Here is a 25,166-nt window from a genome sequence, read left to right as displayed (position 1 = left end):
CAAGGGGACATTGCTTCCTCGCGCACCATTTCGTCCATCTCCTGTGAGTCTAGATTTTCGTTTCCGATGCGAAACTGATAGTCAATTGCAACGTTCAAGGCCTCCTAATGACGATGGAACACTCAAATTGCGTCGAGATTCAATACATCGTCCTCAAACCGACTTGTCTCCAAGAGGATATTGCTGCCTCGGGCACCATATGGTCCATCTCCTGTGAGTCTAGATTTTCGAATCCGCCGCGAAACTGATTGTTAAATGTAACGTTCAGGGCTTCCTAATGACGATGCAACACTCAAATTGCGTCGAGATCCAATACATCGTCATTCAGCCAACTTCCTCCATGGGGATTCTGCTGCCTCGGGCACCTTATGGTCGTTCTCCTGTGAGTCTAGATTTTAGAAACCGACGCAAAACTGATCGTTTATTGTAACGTTCAGGGCATCTTAGTGACGATGGAACACTCAAATTGCGTCGAGATTCAATACATCGTCCTCCAGCCGACTTGTCTCCAAGGTGACATTGCTTCCTCGCGCACCATTTCGTCCGTCTCCTGTGAGTCTAGATTTTCGTTTCCGATGCGAAATTGATAGTTAATTGCAACATTGAAGGCCTCCTAATGACGATGGAACACTCAAATTGCGTCTAGGTTCAATACATCGTCCTCCAGCCGACTTGTCTCCAAGGGGTATTGCTGCCTCGGGTACCATATGGTCCGACTCCTGTGAGTCAAGATTTTCGAATCTCCGACGCATAACTGATAGTTAATTGCAACGTTCAGCGCCTCCTAATGACGGTGGAACACTCAAATTGCGTCGAGATTCAATACATCGGCCTCCGGCCGACTTGTCTCCAAATGTCTATTGCTGCCTCGGGCACCTTGTGGTCGTTCTCCTGTGAGTTTAGATTTTCGAATACGACGCATAACTGATAGTTAATTGTAAAGTTCAGGGCCTACTAATGACAATGGAACACTCAAATTGCGTCGAAATTCAATACATCGTCCTCCAGCCAACTTATCTCCAAGGGTCTATTGCTGCCTCGGGCACCTTATGGTCGTTCTCCTGTGAATCTAGACTTTCGAATCCGACGCATAACTGATAGTTAACTGTAACGCTCAGCGCCTCCTAATGACGATGGAACACTCAAATTGCGTCGAGATTCAATACATCGTCCTGAAGCCGACTTGTCTCCAAGGGTCTATTCCTGCCTCGAGCACCCTATCGTCATCCTCCTGTGAGTCCAGATATTCGAATCCGACCCAAATCGGACTGCTAATTGAAACTTTCAGAGCCTCATAATAATGATGGAACACTCAAATTGAGTGGAGATTCAATACATCGTCCTACAGCCGACTTGTCTCCAAGGGGAAATTGCTGCCTCAGGCACCATATAGTCCTTCTCCTGTGAGTCTAGAATTTCGAATCCGACGCCAAACTGATAGTTAATTGTAACATCCAGGGCCTCCTAATGACGATGGAACACTCAAATTGCGTCGAGATTCAATACATCGTCCTCCAGCCGACTTGTCTCCAAGAGGACATTGCTGCCTCGGGCACCATATGGTTCTTTTCCCGTGAGTCTAGATTTCCGATTCCGATGCGAAACTGATAGTTAATTGTAACGTTCAGGGCCTCCTAATGACGATGGAACACTCAAATTGCGTCGAGATTCAATACATCGGCCGCCAGTCAACTTGTCTCCAAATGTCTATTGCTGCCTCGGGCACCTTGTGGTCGTTTTCCTGTGTGTCTAGATTTTCGAATCCGCGCAAAACTGGTAATTGTAACGTTCAGTGCCTCCTAATGACGATGGATTACTCAAATTGCGTTGAGATTCACTACATCGTCCTTCGGCCGACTTGTCTCCAATGTTCTATTGCTGGCTCGGGCACCTTATGGTCGTTCTCCTGTGAGTCTAGATTTTCGAATCCGACGCTTAACTGATAGTTATTTGCAACGTTCAGCGCCTCCTAATGACGATGAAACACTCAAATTGCGTCGAGATTCAATACATCGTCCTCCAGCCGACTTGACTCCAAGGGTCTATTGCTGCCTCGCGCACCTTATGGTCGTTCTCCTGTGAGGGTAGATTTTCGATTCCGACGCGAAACTGATAGTTAATTGTAACCTTCAGGGCCTCGTAATGACGATGGAACACTCAAATTGCGTCGAGATTCAATACATCGTCCTCAAGCCGACTTGTCTCCAAGAGGATATTGCTGCCTCGGGCATCATATGGTCCATCTCCTGTGAGTCTAGATTTTCGAATCCGCCGCGAAACTGATTGTTAAATGTAACGTCCAGGGCTTCCTAATGACGATGCAACACTCAAATTGCGTCGAGATCCAATACATCGTCATTCAGCCAACTTCCTCCATGGGGATTCTGCTGCCTCGGGCACCTTATGGTCGTTCTCCTGTGAGTCTAGATTTTAGAAACCGACGCAAAACTGATCGTTTATTGTAACGTTCAGGGCATCTTAATGACGATGGAACACTCAAATTGCGTCGAGATTCAATACATAGTCCTCCAGCCGACTTGTCTCCAAGGTGACATTGCTTCCTCGCGCACCATTTCGTCCGTCTCCTGTGAGTCTAGATATTCGTTTCCGATGCGAAACTGACAGTTAATTGCAACGTTGACGGCCTCCTAATGACGATGGAACACTCAAATTGCGTCGAGGTTCAATACATCGTCCTCCAGCCGACTTGTCTCCAAGGGGTATTGTTGCCTCGGGTACCATATGGTCCGACTCCTGTGAGTCCAGATTTTCGAATCCGACGCAAAAATGATAGTTAATGGTAACGTTCAGAGCCTCCTAATGACGATGGAACACTCAAATTGCGTCGAGATTCAATACATTGGCCTCCAGCCAATTTGTCTCCAAGGGTCTATTCCTGCCTCGGGCACCTTATGGTCGTTCTCCTGTGAGTCTAGATTTTCGTATCCGACACATAACTGATAGTTTATTGTAACACTCAGTGCCTCCTAATGACGATGGAACACTCAAATTGAGTCGAGATCCATACATCGTCCTCCAGCAGACTTGTCTCCAAGGGGATATTGCTGCCTTGGGCACCACATGGTCCATCTCCGGTGATTCTACATTTTCGAATCCGACGCAAAACTGATAGTTAATTGCAACGTTCAGTGCCTCCTAATGACGATGGAACACTCAAATTGCGTCGAGATTCAATACATCGGCCTCCAGCCGACTTGACTCCAAATGTCTATTGCTCCCTTGGGCACCTTGTGGTCGTTCTCCTGTGAGTCTAGATTTTCGAATCCGACGCATAACTGATACTTAATTGTAAAGATCAGGGCCTCCTAATGACGATGGAACACTCAAATTGCGTCGAGATTCAATACATCGTCCTCCAGCCGACTTGTCTTCAAATGTCTATTGCTTCCTCGGGCACCTTGTGGTCGTTCTCCTGTGAGTCTAGATTTTCGAATCCGACGCACAACTGATTGTTGATTGTAACGTTCAGGGCCTCCTAATTGCGATAGGGCACTGAAATTGCGTCGCGTTCAATACATCGTCCTCCAGCGGACTGGTCTCCAAGGGGATATTGCTGCCTCGGTCACCTTATGGTCCGTCTCCAGTGAGTCTAGATTTTCGAATCCGACGCATAACTGATAGTTAATTTGTAAAGTTCAGGGCCCCCTAACGACGATGGAACACTCAAATTGCGTCGAGACAAAATACATCGTCCTCCAGCCTACTTGTCTCCAAGGGTCCATTGCTGCCTCGGGCACCTTACGGACGTTCTCCTGTGAGTCTAGATTTTAGAAACCGACGCAAAACTGATCGTTTATTGTAACGTTCAGGGCATCTTAATGACGATGGAACACTCAAATTGCGTCGAGATTCAATACATCGTCCTCCAGCCGACTTGTCTCCAAGGGTCTATTGCTGCCTCGCGCACCTTATGGTCATTCTCCTGTGAGGGTAGATTTTCGATTCCGACGCGAAACTGATAGTTAATTGTAACGTTCAGGGCCTCCTAATGACGATGGAACACTCAAATTGCGTCGAGATTCAATACATCGGCCTCCAGCCGACTTGCCTCCAAGGGGATATTGCTGGCTTGGGCACCACATGGTCCATCTCCGGTGATTCTACATTTTCGAATCCGACGCAAAACTGATAGTTAATTGCAACGTTAAGTTCCTCCTAATGACGATGGAACACTCAAATTGCGTCGAGATTCAATACATCGGCCTCCAGCCGATTTGACTCCAAATGTCTATTGCTCCCTTGGGCACCTTGTGGTCGTTCTCCTGTGAGTCTAGATTTTCGAATCCGACGCTTAACTGATAGTTAATTGTAAAGATCAGGGCCTCCTAATGACGATGGAACACTCAAATTGCGTCGAGATTCAGTACATCGTCCTCCAGCTGACTTGTCTTCAAATGTCTATTGCTTCCTCGGGCACCTTGTGGTCGTTCTCCTGTGAGTCTAGATTTTCGAATCCGACGCATAACTGATTGTTAATTGTAACGTTCAGGGCCTCCTAATGGCGATAGGGCACTGAAATTGCGTCGCGTTAAATACATCGTCCTCCAGCGGACTGGTCTCCAAGGGGATATTGCTGCCTCGGGCACCTTATGGTCCGTCTCCAGTGAGTCTAGATTTTCGAATCCGACGCATAACTGATAGTTAATTGCAACGTTCAGCGCCTCCCAATGACGATGGAACACTCAAATTGCGTCGTGATTCAATACATCGTCCTCAAGCCGACTTGTCTCCAAGGGTCTATTCCTGCCTCGGGCAGCTTATGGTCGTTCTCCTGAGAGTCTAGATTTTCGAATATGACGCATAACTGATAGTTAATTGTAAAGTTCAGGGCCTCCTAATGACGATGGAACACTGAAATTGCGTCGAGATTCAATACATCGTCCTCCAGCCGACTTGTCTCCAAGGGTCTATTGCTGCCTCGGGCACCTTATGGTCGTTCTCCTGTGAGTCTAGGCTTTCGAATCCGACGCATAACTGATAGTTAATTGTAAAGTTCAGGGCCTCCTAATGACGATGGAACAATCAAATTGCGTCGAGATAAAATACATCGGCCTCCAGCCGACTTGACTCCAAATGTCTATTGCTTCCTCGGGCGCTTAGTGGTCGTTCTCCTGTGAGTCTAGATTTTCGAATCCGACGCATAACTGATAGTTAATTTGTAAAGTTCTGGGCCCCCTAACGACGATGGAACACTCAAATTGCGTCGAGACAAAATACATCGTCCTCCAGCCGACTTGTCTCCATGGGTCTATTGCTGCCTCGGGCACCTTACGGACGTTCTCCTGTGAGTCTAGATTTTCGAATCCGACGCATAACCGATAGTTAACTGTAACTCCCAGCGCCTCCTAATGACGATGGAACACTCAAATTGCGTCGAGATTCAATACATCGTCCTCCAGCCGACTTGTCTCCAAATGTCTATTGCTTCCTCGGGCACCTTGTGGTCGTTCTCCTGTGAGTCTAGATTTTCGAATCCGACGCATAACTGATAGTTAATTGTAACGTTCATGGCCTCCTAATGACGATAGGGCACTCAAATTGCGTTGCGATCAATACATCGTCCTCCAGCGGACTGGTCTCCAAGGGGATATTGCTGCCTCGGGCACCTTATAGTCCGTCTCCAGTGAGTCTAGATTTTCGAATCCGACGCAAGACTGATAGTTAATTGTAACGTTCAGGGCCTCCTAATGACGATGGAACACTCAAATTGCGTCGAGATTCAATACATCGGCCTCCAGCCGTCTTGCCTCCAAGGGGATATTGCTGGCTTGGGCACCACATGGTCCATCTCCGGTGATTCTACATTTTCGAATCCGACGCAAAACTGATAGTTAATTGCAACGTTAAGTTCCTCCTAATGACGATGGAACACTCAAATTGCGTCGAGATTCAATACTTCGGCCTCCAGCCGACTTGACTCCAAATGTCTATTGCTCCCTTGGGCACCTTGTGGTCGTTCTCCTGTGAGTCTAGATTTTCGAATCCGACGCATAACTGATAGTTATTTGTAAAGATCAGGGCCTCCTAATGACGATAGAACACTCAAATTGCGTCGAGATTCAGTACATCGTCCTCCAGCTGACTTGTCTTCAAATGTCTATTGCTTCCTCGGGCACCTTGTGGTCGTTCTCCTGTGAGTCTAGATTTTCGAATCCGACGCATAACTGATTGTTAATTGTAACGTTCAGGGCCTCCTAATGGCGATAGGGCACTGAAATTGCGTCGCGTTCAATACATCGTCCTCCAGCGGACTGGTCTCCAAGGGGATATTGCTGCCTCGGGCACCTTATGGTCCGTCTCCAGTGAGTCTAGATTTTCGAATCCGACGCATAACTGATAGTTAATTGCAACGTTCAGCGCCTCCCAATGACGATGGAACACTCAAATTGCGTCGAGATTAAACACATCGTCCTCAAGCCGACTTGTCTCCAAGGGTCTATTCCTGCCTCGGGCAGCTTATCGTCGTCCTCCTGTGAGTCCAGATATTCGAATCCGACTCAAAACGGACTTCCAATTGAAACGTTCAGAGCCTCCTAATGATGATGGAACACTCAAATTGCGTCGAGATTCAATACATCGGATTCCAGCCGACTTGTCTCCAAGGGTCTATTGCTGCCTCGCGCACCTTATGGTCGTTCTCCTGTGATGGTAGATTTTCGATTCCGACGCGAAACTGATAGTTAATTGTAACGTTCAGGGCCTCGTAATGACGATGGAACACTCAAATTGCGTCGAGATTCAATACATCGTCCTCCAGCCGACTTGTCTCCAAGGTGACATTGCCTCCTCGCGCTCCATTTCGTCCATCTCCTGTGAGTCTAGATTTTCGTTTCCGATGCGAAACTGATAGTTAATTGCAACGATGAAGGCCTCCTAATGACGATGGAACACTCAAATTGCTTCGAAGTTCAATATATCGTCCTCCAGCCGACTTGTCTCCAAGGGGTATTGCTGCCTCGGGTACCATTTGGTCCGACTCCTGCGAGTCTAGATTTTCGAATCCGACGCAAAAATGATAGTTAATTGTAACGTTCTGCGCCTAATAATGACGATGGAACACTCAAATTGCGTTAGAGTCTTAACATCGTCCTCCAGCCGACTTGACAACAAGGGGATATATTTGTCTCGTGCTCCATGAGGTCCGTCTCCTGTAAGTCTAGATTTTCGAATCCGACGGGAAACTGAAAGTTAATTGTAACGTTCAGGGCCTCCTAATGACGATGGAACACTCAAATTGCGTCGAGATTCAATACATCGTCCTCCAGCCGACTTGTCTCGAAGGGGACATTGCTTCCTCGCGCACCATTTCGTCCGTCTCCTGTGAGTCTAGATTTTCGTTTCCGATGCGAAACTGATAGTTAATTGCAACGTTCAAGGCCTCCAAATGACGATGGAACAATCAAATTGCGTCGAGATTCAATACATCGTCTTCAAGCCGACTTGTCTCCAAGAGGATATTGCTGCCTCGGGCACCATATGCTCCATCTCCTGTGTGTCTAGATTTTCGAATCCGCTGCGAAACTGATTGTTTAATGTAACGTTCAGGGCTTCTTTATGACGATGCAACACTCTAATTGCGTCGAGATCCAATACATCGTCATTCAGCCAACTTCCTCCATGGGGATATTGCTGCCTCGGGTACCTTATGGTCGTTCTCCTGTGAGTCTAGATTTTAGAAACTGACGCAAAACTGATAGTTAATTGTAACGTTCAGGGCATCTTAATGACAATGGAACACTCAAATTGCGTCGAGATTCAATACATCGTCCTCCAGCCGACTTGTCTCCAAGGTGACATTGCTTCCTCGCGCACCATTTCTTCCGTATCCTGTGAGTCTAGATTTTCGTTTCCGATGCGAAATTGATAGTTAATTGCAACGTTCAAGGCCTCCTAATGACGATGGAACACTCAAATTGCGTCGAGGTTCAATACATCGTCCTCCAGCCGACTTGTCTCCAAGGGGTATTGTTGCCTCGGGTACCATATGGTCCGACTCCTGTGAGTCTTGATTTTCGAATCCGACGCAAAACTGATAGTTAATTGTAACGTTCAGGGCTTCCTAATGACGATGGAACACTCAAATTGCGTCGAGATTCAATACATTGGCCTCCAGCCAATTTGTCTCCAAGGGTCTATTCCTGCCTCGGGCACCTTATGGTCGTTCTCCTGTGAGTCTAGATTTTCGAATACGACGCATAACTGATAGTTTATTGTAACACTCAGCGCCTCCTAATGACGATGGAACACTCAAATAGAGTCGAGATCCATACATCGTCCTCCAGCAGACTTGTCTTCAAATGTCTATTGCTTCCTCGGGCACCTTGTGGTCGTTCTCCTGTGAGTCTGGATTTTCGAATCCGACGCATAACTGATAGTTAATTGCAACGTTCAGCGCCTCCCAATGACGATGGAACACTCAAATTGCGTCGAGATTCAATACATCGTCCTCAAGCCGAATTGTCTCCAAGGGTCTATTCCTGCCTCGGGCAGCTTATCGTCGTCCTCCTGTGAGTCCAGACTTTCGAATCCGACTCAAAACGGACTGCTAATTGAAACGTTCACAGCCTCCTAATGATGATGGAACACTCAAATTGAGTCGAGAATCAATACATCGTCCTCCAGCCGACTTGTCTCCAAGGGGAAATTGCTGCCTCGGGCACCATATAGTCCTTCTCCTGTGCGTCTAGAATTTCGAATCCGACGTAAAACTGTTAGTTAATTGTAACGTTCAGGACCTCCTAATGATGATGGAACACTCAAATTGCGTCGAGATTCAATACATCTTGTTTCAGCCGACTTGTCTCCAAGCGTATATTGCTCCCTCGGGCACCTTATGGTCGTTCTCCTGTGAGTCTAGATTTTAGAATCCGACGCAAAACTGATAGCTAATTGTAACATTCAGGGCCTCCTAATGACGATGGAACACTCAAATTGCGTCGAGATTCAATACATCGTCCTCCAGCCGACTTGTCTCCAAGGGGCATTACTGCCTCGGGCACCATATGGTCCTTTTCCTGTGAGTGTAGATTTCCTATTCCGATGAAAAACTGATAGTTAATTGTAACGTTCAGGGCCTCCTAATGACGATGGAACACTCAAATTGCGTCGAGATTCATTACATCGGATTCCAGCCGAGTTGTCTCCAAATGTCTATTGCTGCCTCGGGCACCTTGTGGTCGTTCTCATGTGTGTCTAGATTTTCGAATCCGACGCAAAACTGGTAATTGTAACGCTCAGTGCCTCCTAATGACGATGGATTACTCAAATTGCGTCGAGATTCACTACATCGTCCTTCTGCCGACTTGTCTCCAATGTTCTATTGCTGGCTCGGGCACATTATGGTCGTTCTCCTGTGAGTCTAGATTTTCGAATCCGACGCATAACTGATAGTTAATTGCAACGTTCAGCGCCTCCTAATGACGATAGAACACTCAAATTGGGTCGAGATTCAATACATCGTCCTTAAGCCGACTTGTCTCCAAGAGGATATTGCTGCCTCGGGCACCATATGGTCAGTCTCCTGTGAGTCTAGATTTTCGATTCCGACGTGAAACTGATAGTTAATTGTGACGTTCAGGGCTTCCTAATGACGATGCAACACTCAAATTGCGTCGAGATCCAATACATCGTCATTCAGCCAACTTCCTCCATGGGGATTTTGCTGCCTCGGGCACCTTATGGTCGTTCTCCTGTGAGTCTAAATTTTAGAAACCGACGCAAAACTGATAGTTAATTGTAGCGTTCAGGGCATCTTAATGACGATGGAACACTCAAATTGCGTCGAGATTCAATACATCGTCCTCCAGCCGACTTGTCTCCAAGGGGTCATTGCTTCCTCGCGCACCATTTCGTCCGTCTCCTGTGAGTCTAGATTTTCGTTTCCGATGCGAAACTGATAGTTAATTGTAACGTTCTGTGCCTGATAATGACGATGGAACACTCAAATTGCGTCGAGAGTCTTAACATCGTCCTCCAGCCGACTTGACAACCAGGGGATATATCTGTCTCGGGCTCCATGTGGTCCGTCTCCTGTAAGTCTAGATTTTCGAATCCGACGGGAAACCGAAAGTTATTTGTAACGTTCAGGGCCTCCTAATGACAATGGAACACTCAATTTGCGTTGAGATTCATTACATCGTCCTTCAGCCGACTTGACAACAGGGGGATATATTTGCCTCGGGCTCCATGTGGTCCGTCTCTTTGAGTCTATTTTTTCGAATCCGACGCGAAACTGATAGTTAATTGTAACGTTCAGGGCCTCCCAATGACGATGGAACACTCAAATTGCGTCGAGATTCAATACATCGGCCTCCAGCCGACTTGTCTCCAAGGGTCTTTTGCTGCCTCGGGCACCTTATGGCCGTTCTCCTGTGAGTCTAGATTCTCGAATCCGACGCAAAACTGATAGTTAATTCTAACGTTCAGCGCCTCCTAATGACGATGGAACACTCAAATTGCGTCGAGATTCAATACATCGTCCTCCAGCCGACTCGTCTCCAAGGGGATATTGCTGCCTTGGGCACCACATGGTCCATCTCCGGTGATTCTACATTTTCGAATCCGACGCAAAACTGATAGTTAATAGTAACGTTCAGGGCCTCCTAATGACGATGGAACAGTCAAATTGCGTCGAGATTCAATACATCGTCCTCAAGCCGACTTGTCTCCAAGGGTCTATTCCTGCCTCGGGCAGCTTATCGTTGTCCTCCTGTGAGTCCAGATATTCGAATCCGACTCAAAACGGACTTCTAATTGAAACGTTCAGAGCCTCCTAATGATGATGGAACACTCAAATTGAGTCGAGATTCAATACATCGTCCTCCAGCCGACTTGTCTCCAAGGGGAAATTGCTGCCTCGGGCACCATATAGTCCTTCTCCTGTGCGTCTAGATTTTAGAATCCGACGCAAAACTGATAGCTAATTGTAACATTCAGGGCCTCCTAATGACGATGGAACACTCAAATTGCGTCGAGATTCAATACATCGTCCTCCAGCCGACTTGTTTTCAAATGTCTATTGCTTCCTCCGGCACCTTGTGGTCGTTCTCCTGTGAGTCTAGATTTTCGAATCCGACGCATAACTGATTGTTAATTGTAACGTTCAGGGCCTCCCAATGGCGATAGGGCACTGAAATTGCGTCGCGTTCAATACATCGTCCTCCAGTGGACTGGTCTCCAAGGGGATATTGCTGCCTCGGGCACCTTATGGTCCGTCTCCAGTGAGTCTAGATTTTCGAATCCGACGCATAACTGATAGTTAATTGCAACGTTCAGCGCCTCCCAATGACGATGGAACAGTCAAATTGCGTCGAGATTCAATACATCGTCCTCAAGCCGACTTGTCTCCAAGGGTCTATTCCTGCCTCGGGCAGCTTATCGTCGTCCTCCTGTGAGTCCAGATATTCGAATCCGACTCAAAACGGACTTCTAATTGAAACGTTCAGAGCCTCCTAATGATGATGGAACACTCAAATTGAGTCGAGATTCAATACATCGTCCTCTAGCCGACTTGTCTCCAAGGGGAAATTGCTGCCTCGGGCACCATATAGTCCTTCTCCTGTGCGTCTAGAATTTCGAATCCGACGCAAAACTGTTAGTTAATTGTAACGTTCAGGACCTCCTAATGACGATGGATCACTCAAATTGCGTCGAGATTCAATACATCTTCCTTCAGCCGACTTGTCTCCAAGCGTATATTGCTCCCTCGGGCACCTTATGGTCGTTCTCCTGTGAGTCTAGATTTTAGAAACCGACGCAAAACTGATAGTTAATTGTAATGTTCAGGGCATCTTAATGACGATGGAACTCTCAAATTGCGTCGAGATTCAATACATCGACCTACAGCCGACTTCTCTCCAACGGGTCATTGCTTCCTCGCGCACCATTTCGTCCGTCTAATGTGAGTCTAGATTTTCGTTTCCGATTCGAAACTGATAGTTAATTGCAACGATGAAGGCCTCCTAATGACGATGGAACACTCAAATTGCGTCGAGGTTCAATACATCGTCCTCCAGCCGACTTGTCTCCAAGGGGTATTGTTGCCTCGGGTACCATATGGTCCGACTCCTGTGAGTCTTGATTTTCGAATCCGACGCAAAACTGATAGTTAATTGTAACGTTCTGGGCCTCCTATTGACGATGGAACACTTAAATTGCGTCGAGATTCAATACATCGTCCCTCAGCCGAATTGTCTCCAAGGGTCTATTGCTGCCTCGGGCACCTTATGGTCGTTCACCTGTGAGCCTAGACTTTTGAATCCGACACAAAACTGATAGTTAATTGTAACGTTCAGGGTCTCCTAATGACGATGGAACACTCAAATCGTGTCTAGATTCAATACATCGTCTTCAAGCCGACTTGTCTCCAAGAGGATATTGCTGCCTCGGGCACCATATGCTCCATCTCCTGTGTGTCTAGATTTTCGAATCCGCCGCGAAACTGATTGTTTAATGTAACGTTCAGGGCTTCCTAATGACGATGCAACACTCTAATTGCGTCGAGATCCAATACATCGTCATTCAGCCAACTTCCTCCATGGGGATTTTGCTGCCTCGGGTACCTTATGGTCGTTCTCCTGTGAGTCTAGATTTTAGAAACTGACGCAAAACTGATAGTTAATTGTAACGTTCAGGGCTTCTTAATGACAATGGAACACTCAAATTGCGTCGAGATTCAATACAGCGTCCTCCAGCCGACTTGTCTCCAAGGTGACATTGCTTCCTCGCGCACCATTTCTTCCGTATCCTGTGAGTCTAGATTTTCGTTTCCGATGCGAAATTGATAGTTAATTGCAACGTTCAAGGCCTCCTAATGACGATGGAACACTCAAATTGCGTCGAGGTTCAATACATCGTCCTCCAGCCGACTTGTCTCCAAGGGGTGTTGTTGCCTCGGGTACCATATGGTCCGACTCCTGTGAGTCTTGATTGTCGAATCCGACGCAAAACTGATAGTTAATTGTAACGTTCAGGGCTTCCTAATGGCGATGGATCACTCAAATTGCGTCGAGATTCAATACATTGGCCTCCAGCCAATTTGTCTCCAAGGGTCTATTCCTGCCTCGGGCACCTTATGGTCGTTCTCCTGTGAGTCTAGATTTTCGAATACGACGCATAACTGATAGTTAATTGTAAAGTTCAGGGCCTCCTAATGACGATGGAACACTGAAATTGCGTCGAGATCCGATACATCGTCCTCCAGCCGACTTGTCTCCAAGGGTCTATTGCTGCCTCGGGCACCTTATGGTCGTTCTCCTGTGAGTCTAGATTATCGTATCCGACACATAACTGATAGTTTATTGTAACACTCAGCGCCTCCTAATGGCGATGGAACACTCAAATAGAGTCGAGATCGATACATCGTCCTCCAGCAGACTTGTCTTCAAATGTCTATTGCTTCCTCGGGCACCTTGTGGTCGTTCTACTGTGAGTCTGGATTTTCGAATCCGACGCATAACTGATAGTTAATTGCAACGTTCAGCGCCTCCCAATGACGATGGAACACTCAAATTGCGTCGAGATTCAATACATCGTCCTCAAGCCGACTTGTCTCCAAGGGTCTATTCCTGCCTCGGGCAGCTTATCGTCGTCCTCCTGTGAGTCCAGATATTCGAATCCGACTCAAAACGGACTGCTAATTGAAACGTTCACAGCCTTTTAATGATGATGGAACACTCAAATTGAGTCGAGATTCAATACATCGTCCACCAGCCGACTTGTCTCCAAGGGGAAATTGCTTCTCCTGTGCGTCTAGAATTTCGAATCCGACGCATAACTGATAGTTAATTGCAACGTTCAGCGCCTCCTAATGACGATAGAACACTCAAATTGCGTCGAGATCCAATACATCTTCCTTCAGCCGACTTGTCTCCAAGCGAATATTGCTCCCTCGGGCACCTTATGGTCGTTCTCCTGTGAGTCTAGATTTTAGAATCCGACGCAAAACTGATAGCTAATTGTAACATTCAGGGCCTCCTAATGACGATGGAACACTCAAATTGCGTCGAGATTCAATACATCGTCCTCCAGCCGACTTGTCTCCAAGGGGACATTGCTGCCTCGGGCACCATATGGTCCTTTTCCTCTGAGTGTAGATTTCCTATTCCGATGAAAAACTGATAGTTAATTGTAACGTTCAGGGCCTCCTAATGACGATGGAACACTCAATTTGCGTCGAGAATCATTACATCGGATTCCAGCCGACTTGTCTCCAAATGTCTATTGCTGCCTCGGGCACCTTGTGGTCGTTCTCATGTGTGTCTAGATTTTCGAATCCGACGCAAAACTGGTAATTGTAACGCTCAGTGCCTCCTAATGACGATGGATTACTCAAATTGCGTCGAGATTCACTACATCGTCCTTCTGCCGACTTGTCTCCAATGTTCTATTGCTGGCTCGGGCACATTATGGTCGTTCTCCTGTGAGTCTAGATTTTCGAATCCGACGCATAACTGATAGTTAATTGCAACGTTCAGCGCCTCCTAATGACGATAGAACACTCAAATTGCGTCGAGATCCAATACATCGTCATTCAGCCAACTTCCTCCATGGGGATTTTGCTGCCTCGGGCACCTTATGGTCGTTCTCCTGTGAGTCTAAATTTTAGAAACCGACGCAAAACTAATAGTTAATTGTAGCGTTCAGGGCATCTTAATGACGATGGAACACTCAAATTGCGTCGAGATTCAATACATCGTCCTCCAGCCGACTTGTCTCCAAGGGGTCATTGCTTCCTCGCGCACCATTTCGTCCGTCTCCTGTGAGTCTAGATTTTCGTTTCCGATGCGAAACTGATAGTTAATTGTAACGTTCTGCGCCTGATAATGACGATGGAACACTCAAATTGCGTCGAGAGTCTTAACATCGTCCTCCAGCCGACTTGACAACCAGGGGATATATCTGTCTCGGGCTCCATGTGGTCCGTCTCCTGTAAGTCTAGATTTTCGAATCCGACGGGAAACTGAAAGTTAATTGTAACGTTCAGGGCCTCCTAATGACGATGGAACACTCAATTTGCGTTGAGATTCATTACATCGTCCTTCAGCCGACTTGACAACAGAGGGATATATTAGCCTCGGGCTCCATGTGATCCGTCTCCTTTGAGTCTATTTTTTCGAATCCGACGCGAAAATGATAGTTAATTGTAACGTTCAGGGCCTCCCAATGACGATGGAACACTCAAATTGCGTCGAGATTCAATACATCGGCCTCCAGCCGACTTGTCTCCACGGGTCTTTTGCTGCCTCGGGCACCTTATGGCCGTTCTCCTGTGAGTCTAGATTCTCGAATCCGACGCAAAACTGATAGTTAATTCTAACGTTCAGCGCCTCCTAATGACGATGGAACACTCAAATTGCGTCGAGATTCAATACATCGTCCTCCAGACGACTCGTCTCCAAGGGGATATTGCTGCCTTGGGCACCACATGGTCCATCTCCGGTGATTCTACATTTTCGAATCCGACGCAAAACTGATAGTTAATAGTAACGTTCAGGGCCTCCTAATGACGATAGGGCATTCAAATTGCGTCGAGATTCAATACATCGTCCTCCAGCCGACTTGTCTCCAAGGGGATATTACTGCCTTGGGCTCCACATGGTCCATCTCCGGTGACTCTACATTTTCGAATCCGACGCAAAACTGATAGTTAATTGTAACGTTCAGGGCCTCCTAATGACGATGGAACACTCAAATTGCGTCGAGATTCAATACATACGCCTCCAGCCAATTTGTCTCCAAGGGTCTACTCCTGCCACGGGCACCTTATGGTCGTTCTCCTTTGAGTCTAGATTATTGAATCCGACGCATAACTGATAGTTAATTGCAACGTTCAGCGCCTCCTAATGACGATGGAACACTCAAATTGCGTTGAGATTTAATAGATCGGCCTCCAGCCGACTTGTCTCCAAATGTCTATTGCTCCCTCGGGCACCTTGTGGTTGTTCTCCTGTGAGTCTAGATTTTAGAATCCGACGCATAACTGATAGTTAATTGTAAAGTTCGGTGCCTCCTAATGACGATGGAACACTCAAATTGCGTCGAGATTCAATACTTCGTACTCCAGCCGACTTGTCTCCAAGCGGTATTGCTGCATCGGGGTCTTGTGTCCGTCTCCTGTGAGTCTAGCTTTTCGAATCCGACGCGAAACTGAAGATAATTGTAACGTTCAGGGAGTCCTAATGACGATGGAACACTCAAATTGCGTCGAATGTCAATACATCGTCATTCAGCCGACTTGTCTCCAAGGGTCTATTGCTGCATCGGACACCTTAAGGTCGTCCTCCTGTGAGTCTAGATTTTAGAATCCGACGCAAAACTGATAGTTAATTGTAACGTTCAGGGCCTCCTAATGACGATGGACATCAAGTTGCATCGAGATTCACTACATCGGCCTCCAGCAGACTTGTCTCCAAGGGTCTATTGGTGCCTCGGGCACCTTATGGTCGTTCTCCTGTCAGTTTAGTTTTTTGAATCCGACGCATAACTGTTAGTTAATTGCAACGTTCAGCGCCTCCTAATTACGATGGAACACTCAAATTGCGTCAAGATTCAATACATCGACCTCCAGCCGACTTGTCTCCAAATGTCTATTGCTGCCACGGGCACCTTGTGTTCGTTTTCCTGTGAGTCTAGATTTTCGAATCCGACGCATAACTGATAGTTAAATGTAAAGTTCAGGGCTTCCTAATGACGATGGAACACTCAAACTGCGTCGAGATTCAATACATCGTCCTCCAGCCGACTTGTCTCCAAGGGGATATCGCTTCCTCGGGAACCACATGGTCCGTCTCCGGTGAATCTACATTTTCGAATCCGACGCAAAACTGATAGTTAATTGTAACGCTCAGGGCCTCCTAATGACGATGGGGCACTCAAATTGCGTCGCGATTCAATACATCGTCCTCCAGCGGGCTGATCTCCAAGGGGATATTGCTGCCTCGGGCACCATATGGTCCGTCTCCTGTGACTCTAGATTTTCGAATCCGACTAAAAACTGATAGTTAATTGTAACATTCAGTGCGTCCTAATGACGATGGAACACTCAAATTGCGTCGCGATCCAATACATCGTCCTCCAGCCGACTCTGCCTCGGGCACCTTATGATCGTTTTCCTGTGAGTCTAGACTCTCGAACCCGACGCAAAACTGATAGTTAATTGTAACGTTCAGGGCCTCCTAATGACGATGGAACACTCAAATTGCGTCGAGATTCAAGATATCGGCCTCGAGCCGACTTGTCTCCAAGGGGACATTGCTGCCTCGGGCAACTTTTGGTCCGTCTCCTGTGAGTCTAGATTTTCGTTTCCGATGCGAAACTGATAGTTAATTGCAACGATGAAGGCCTCCTAATGATAGATGGAACACTCAAATTGCTTCGAAGTTCAATACATCGTCCTCCAGCCGACTTGTCTCCAAGGGGTATTGCTGCCTCGGGTACCATTTGGTCCGACTCCTGCGAGTCTAGATTTTCGAATCCGACGCAAAAATGATAGTTAATTGTAACGTTCTGCGCCTAATAATGACGATGGAACACTCAAATTGCGTTAGAGTCTTTTTATCGTCCTCCAGCCGACTTGACAACAAGGGGATATATTTGTCTCGGGCTCCATGTGGTCCGTCTCCTGTAAGTCTAGATTTTCGAATCCGACGGGAAACTGAAAGATAATTGTAACGTTCAGGGCCTCCTAATGACGATGGAACACTCAAATTGCGTCGAGATTCAATACATCGTCCTCCAGCCGACTTGTCTCCAAGGGGACATTGCTTCCTCGCGCACCATTTCGTCCGTCTCCTGTGAGTCTAGATTTTCGTTTCCGATGCGAAACTGATAGTTAATTGCAACGTTCAAGGCCTCCAAATGACGATGGAACAATCAAATTGCGTCGAGATTCAATACATCGTCTTCAAGCCGACTTGTCTCCAAGAGGATATTGCTGCCTCGGGCACCATATGCTCCATCTCCTGTGTGTCTAGATTTTCGAATCCGCCGCGAAACTGATTGTTTAATGTAACGTTCAGGGCTTCCTAATGACGATGCAACACTCTAATTGCGTCGAGATCCAATACATCGTCATTCAGCCAACTTCCTCCATGGGGATTTTGCTGCCTCGGGTACCTTATGGTCGTTCTCCTGTGAGTCTAGATTTTAGAAACTGACGCAAAACTGATAGTTAATTGTAACGTTCAGGGCATCTTAACGACAATGGATCACTCAAATTGCGTCGAGATTCAATACATCGTCCTCCAGCCGACTTGTCTCCAAGGTGACATTGCTTCCTCGCGCACCATTTCTTCCGTATCCTGTGAGTCTAGATTTTCGTTTCCGATGCGAAATTGATAGTTAATTGCAACGTTCAAGGCCTCCTAATGACGATGGAACACTCAAATTGCGTCGAGGTTCAATACATCGTCCTCCAGCCGACTTGTCCCCAAGGGGTATTGTTGCCTCGGGTACCATATGGTCCGACTCCTGTGAGTCTTGATTTTCGAATCCGACGCAAAACTGATAGTTAATTGTAACGTTCAGGGCCTCCTAATGACGATGGAACACTGAAATTGCGTCGAGATCCAATACATCGTCCTCCAGCCGACTTGTCTCCAAGGGTCTATTGCTGCCTCGGGCACCTTATGGTCGTTCTCCTGTGAGTCTAGATTTTCGTATCCGACACATAACTGATAGTTTATTGTAACACTCAGCGCCTCCTAATGACGATGGAACACTCAAATAGAGTCGAGATCCATACATCGTCCTCCAGCAGACTTGTCTTCAAATGTCTATTGCTTCCTCGGGCACCTTGTGGTCGTTCTCCTGTGAGTCTCGATTTTCGAATCCGACGCATAACTGATAGTTAATTGCAACGTTCAGCGCCTCCCAATGACGATGGAACACTCAAATTGCGTCGAGATTCAATACATCGTCCTCCAGCCGACTTGTCTCCAAGGGGACATTGCTGCCTCGGGCACCATATGGTCCTTTTCCTGTGAGTGTAGATTTCCTATTCCGATGAAAAACTGATAGTTAATTGTAACGTTCAGGGCCTCCTAATGACGATGGAACACTCAAATTGCGTCGAGAATCATTACATCGGATTCCAGCCGACTTGTCTCCAAATGTCTATTGCTGCCTCGGGCACCTTGTGGTCGTTCTCATGTGTGTCTAGATTTTCGAATCCGACGCAAAACTGGTAATTGTAACGCTCAGTGCCTCCTAATGACGATGGATTACTCAAATTGCGTCGAGATTCACTACATCGTCCTTCTGCCGACTTGTCTCCAATGTTCTATTGCTGGCTCGGGCACATTATGGTCGTTCTCCTGTGAGTCTAGATTTTCGAATCCGACGCATAACTGATAGTTAATTGCAACGTTCAGCGCCTCCTAATGACGATAGAACACTCAAATTGCGTCGAGATTCAATACATCGTCCTTAAGCCGACTTGTCTCCAAGAGGATATTGCTGCCTCGGGCACCATATGGTCAGTCTCCTGTGAGTCTAGATTTTCGATTCCGACGTGAAACTGATAGTTAATTGTGACGTTCAGGGCTTCCTAATGACGATGCAACACTCAAATTGCGTCGAGATCCAATACATCGTCATTCAGCCAACTTCCTCCATGGGGATTTTGCTGCCTCGGGCACCTTATGGTCGTTCTCCTGTGAGTCTAAATTTTAGAAACCGACGCAAAACTGATAGTTAATTGTAGCGTTCAGGGCATCTTAATGACGATGGAACACTCAAATTGCGTCGAGATTCAATACATCGTCCTCCAGCCGACTTGTCTCCAAGGGGTCATTGCTTCCTCGCGCACCATTTCGTCCGTCTCCTGTGAGTCTAGATTTTCGTTTCCGATGCGAAACTGATAGTTAATTGTAACGTTCTGCGCCTGATAATGACGATGGAACACTCAAATTGCGTCGAGAGTCTTAACATCGTCCTCCAGCCGACTTGACAACCAGGGGATATATCTGTCTCGGGCACCATATGGTCAGTCTCCTGTGAGTCTAGATTTTCGAATCCGACTCGAAACTGATAGTTAATTGTAACGTTCAGGGCCTCCCAATGACGATGGAACACTCAAATTGCGTCGAGATTCAATACATCGTCCTCCAGCCGACTCGTCTCCAAGGGGATATTGCTGCCTTGGGCACCACATGGTCCATCTCCGGTGATTCTACATTTTCGAATCCGACGCAAAAATGATAGTTAATAGTAACGTTCAGGGCCTCCTAATGACGATAGGGCACTCAAATTGCGTCGAGATTCAATACATCGTCCTCCAGCCGACTTGTCTCCAAGGGGAAATTACTGCCTTGGGCTCCACATGGTCCATCTCCGGTGACTCTACATTTTCGAATCCGACGCAAAACTGATAGTTAATTGTAACGTTCAGGGCCTCCTAATGACGATGGAACACTCAAATTGCGTCGAGATTCAATACATAGGCCTCCAGCCAATTTGTCTCCAAGGGTCTACTCCTGCCACGGGCACCTTATGGTCGTTCTCCTTTGAGTCTAGATTTTTGAATCCGACGCATAACTGATAGTTAATTGCAACGTTCAGCGCCTCCTAATGACGATGGAACACTCAAATTGCGTTGAGATTTAATAGATCGGCCTCCAGCCGACTTGTCTCCAAATGTCTATTGCTCCCTCGGGCACCTTGTGGTTGTTCTCCTGTGAGTCTAGATTTTAGAATCCGACGCATAACTGATAGTTAATTGTAAAGTTCGGTGCCTCCTAATGACGATGGAACACTCAAATTGCGTCGAGATTCAATACTTCGTACTCCAGCCGACTTGTCTCCAAGCGGTATTGCTGCATCGGGGTCTTGTGTCCGTCTCCTGTGAGTCTAGCTTTTCGAATCCGACGCGAAACTGAAGATAATTGTAACGTTCAGGGAGTCCTAATGACGATGGAACACTCAAATTGCGTCGAATGTCAATACATCGTCATTCAGCCGACTTGTCTCCAAGGGTCTATTGCTGCCTCCGGCACCTTATGGTCGTTCTCCTGTGAGTCTAGTTTTTCGAATCCGACGCATAACTGTTAGTTAATTGCAACGTTCAGCACCTCCTAATGACGATGGAACACTCAAATTGCGCCGAGATTCAATACATCTTAGTCCAGCTGACTAGTCTCCAAATGTCTATTGCTGCCTCGGGCACCTTGTGTTCGTTTTCCTGTGAGTCTAGATTTTCGAAACCGACGCATAACTGATAGTTAATTGTAAAGTTCAGGGCTTCCTAATGACGATGGAACACTCAAATTGCGTCGAGATTCAATTCATCGTCCTCCAGCCGACTTGTCTCCAAGGGGATATCGCTGCCTCGGGCACCACATGGTCCGTCTCCTGTGACTCTAGATTTTCGAATCCGACGAAAAACTGATAGTTAATTGTAACATTCAGTGCCTCCTAATGACGATGGAACACTCAAATTGCGTCGAGATCCAATACATCGTCCTCCAGCCGACTTGTCTCCAAGGGTCTATTGCTGCCTCGGGCACCTTATGATCGTTTTGCTGTGAGTCTAGACTTTCGAACCCGACGCAAAACTGATAGTTAATTGTAACATTCAGTGCCTCCTAACGACGAAGGAACACTCAAATTGCGTCGAGGTTCAATACATCTTCCTCCAGAAGACTTGTCTCCAAGGGGTATTGCTTCCTCGGGGTCCTTGTGATCCGTCTCCTGTGAGTCTAGATTTTTGAATCCGACGCGAAACTGAAGATAATTGTAACGTTCAGGGCCTCCTAATGACGATGGAACAGTCAAATTGCGTCGAGATCCAATACATCGGCCTCCAGCCGACTTGTCTCCAAGGGTCTATTGCTGCCTCGGGCACCTTATGTTCGTTTTCCTGTGAGTCTAGACTTTCGAACCCGACGCAAAACTGATAGTTAATTGTAACATTCAGTGCTTCCTAATGACGATGGAACACTCAAATTGCGTCGAGATTCAATACGTTGGCCTCCAGCCGACTTGACTCCAAGGTTCTATTGCTGCCTCGGGCACCCTATGGGCGTCCTTCTGTGAGTCTAGATTGTCGATTCCGACGAATAACTGATAGTTAATTGCAACGTTCAGCGCCTCCTAATTACGATGGAACACTCAAATTGCGTCGAGATTCAATACATCGACCTCCAGCCGACTTGTCTCCAAATGTCTATTGCTGCCAAGGGCACCTTGTGTTCGTTTTCCTGTGAGTCTAGATTTTCGAATCCGACGCATAACTGATAGTTAAATGTAAAGTTCAGGGCTTCCTAATGACGATGGAACACTCAAACTGCGTCGAGATTCAATACATCGTCCTCCAGCCGACTTGTCTCCAAGGGGATATCGCTTCCTCGGGCACCACATGGTCCGTCTCCGGTGAATCTACATTTTCGTATCCGACGCAAAACTGATAGTTAATTGTAACGCTCAGGGCCTCCTAATGACGATGGGGCACTCAAATTGCGTCGCGATTCAATACATCGTCCTCCAGCGGGCTGATCTCCAAGGGGATATTGCTGCCTCGGGCACCATATGGTCCGTCTCCTGTGACTCTAGATTTTCGAATCCGACTAAAAACTGATAGTTAATTGTAACATTCAGTGCGTCCTAATGACGATGGAACACTCAAATTGCGTCGAGATTCAATATATCGGCCTCGAGCCGACTTGTCTCCAAGGGGACATTGCTGCCTCGGGCAACTTATGGTCCGTCTCCTGTGAGTCTAGATTTTCGAATCCGATGCGAAACTGATTGTTATTTGTAACGTTCAGGGCCTCTGAATGACGATGGAACACTCAAATTGCTTCGAGATACAATACATCGTCCATCTGCCGACTTGTCTCCAAGGTTCTATTGCTGCCTCGGTCACCCCATGGTCGTCCTTCTGTGAGTCTAGATAACTGATAGTTAATTGCAACGTTCAGCGCCTCCTATTGACCATGTAACACTCAAATTGCGTCGAGATTTAATACATCGGCCTCCATCCGACTTGTCTCCAAATGTCTATTGGTGCCTCGGGCAGCTTGTGGTCGTTCTCCTGCGAGTCTAGATTTTCGAATACGACGCATAACTGATAGTTAATTGTTAAGTTCAGGGCCTCCTAAAGTCGATGGAACACTGAAATTGCTTCGCGATTCAATACATCGTCCTTTAGCAGACTTCTCTCCAAGGGTCTATTGCTGCCTCGGGCACCTTATGGTCGTTCTCCTGTGAGTCTAGATTTTCGTACCCGACGCATAACTGATATTTAATTGTAACGCTCAGCGCCTCCTAATGTCGATGGAACACTCAAATTGCGTCGAGATTCAATACATTGGCCTCCAGCCAATTTGACTCCAAGGGTCTATTCCTGCCTCGGGCACCTTATGGTCGTTCTCCTGTGAGTCCAGATTTTCGAATCCGACGCAAAACTGATAGTTAATTGCAACGTTCAGCGCCTCCTAATGACGATGGAACACTCAAATTGCGTCGAGATTCAATACATTGGCCTCCAGCCGACTTGACTCCAAATGTCTATTGCTCCCTCGGGCACCTTGTGGTCGTTCTCCTATGAGTCTAGATTTTAGAATCCGACGCATAACTGATAGTTAATTGTAAAGTTCAGTGCCTCCTAATGACGATGGAACACTCAAATTGCGTCGAGATTCAATACCTAGTCCTCCTGCCGACTTGTCTCTATGGGGATATTGCTGCCTCGGGCACCATTTGGTCCGTCTCCAGTGAGTCTAGATTTAAGAATCCGACGCGAAACTGACAGTTAATTGTATCGTTCAGGGCCTCCTAATGACGATGGAACACTCAAATTGCATCGAGATTCAATACATCGTCCTCCAGCCGACTTGTCTCCAAGGGGGGACCTCATGGTTGGGCACCACAAGGTCCATATCAGGTGATTCTACATTTTCGAATCCGACGCAAAACTGATAGTTAATTGTAACGTTCAGGGCCTCCTAATGACGATAGGGCACTCAAATTGCGTCGAGATTCAATACATCGGCCTCCAGATGACTTGTCTCCAAATGTCAATTGCTGCCTCGGGCACCTTGTGGTCGTTCTCCTATGAGTCAAGATTTTCGAATACGACGCATAACTGATAGTTAATTGTAAAGTTCAGGGCCTCCTAATGACGATGGAACACTCAAATTGCGTCGAGATTCAATACATCTTCCTCCAGCCGACTTGTCTCCAAGGGGTATTGCTGCCTCGGGGTCATTGTGATCCGTCTCCTGTTAGTCTAGATTTTCGAATCCGACGCGAAACTGAAGATAATTGTAACGTTCAGGGCCTCCTAATGACGATGGAACACTCAAATTGCGTCGAGGTTCAATACATCTTCCTCCAGCCGACTTGTCTCCAAGGGGTATTGCTGCCTCGGGGTCATTGTGATCCGTCTCCTGTTAGTCTAGATTTTCGAATCCGACGGGAAACTGAAGATAATTGTAACGTTCAGGGCCTCCTAATGACGATGGAACACTCAAATTGCGTCGAATTTCAATACATCGTCATTCAGCCGACTTGTCTCCAGGGGTCTATTGCTGCCTCTAGCACTTTAAGGTCGTTCTCCTGTGAGTCTAGATTTTACAATCCGACGCAAAACTGATAGTTAATTGTAACGTTCAGGGCCTTCTAATGACGATGGAGCACTCAAATTGCGTCGAGATTCAATACATCGGCCTCCAGCCGACTTGTCTCCAAGGGGACGATGCTGCCTCGGGCACCATATGGTTCTTCTCCTGCGAGTCTAGATTTTCGATTCCGATGCGAAACTGATAGTTAATTGTAACGTTCAGGGCCTCCTAATGACGATGGACCACTCAATTTGCGTCGAGATCCAATACATCGTCCTCCAGCCGACTTGTCTCCAAGGGTCTATTGCTGCCTCGGGCACCTTATGATCGTTTTGCTGTGAGTCTAGACTTTCGAACCCGACGCAAAACTGATAGTTAATTGTAACATTCAGTGCCTCCTAATGACGAAGGAACACTCAAATTGCGTCGAGGTTCAATACATCTTCCTCCAGCCGACTTGTCTCCAAGGGGTATTGCTTCCTCGGGGTCCTTGTGATCCGTCTCCTGTGTTTCTAGATTTTCGAATCCGACGCGAAACTGAAGATAATTGAAAAGTTCAGGGCCTCCTAATGACGATGGAACAGT

This window comes from Schistocerca serialis, chromosome 1 (genome assembly GCF_023864345.2).
Source record: "Schistocerca serialis cubense isolate TAMUIC-IGC-003099 chromosome 1, iqSchSeri2.2, whole genome shotgun sequence".
Taxonomy (NCBI): Eukaryota; Metazoa; Arthropoda; class Insecta; order Orthoptera; family Acrididae; genus Schistocerca; species Schistocerca serialis.
The sequence above is the reverse complement of the archived record's forward strand: the minus strand, read 5'-3'. Positions refer to the sequence as shown.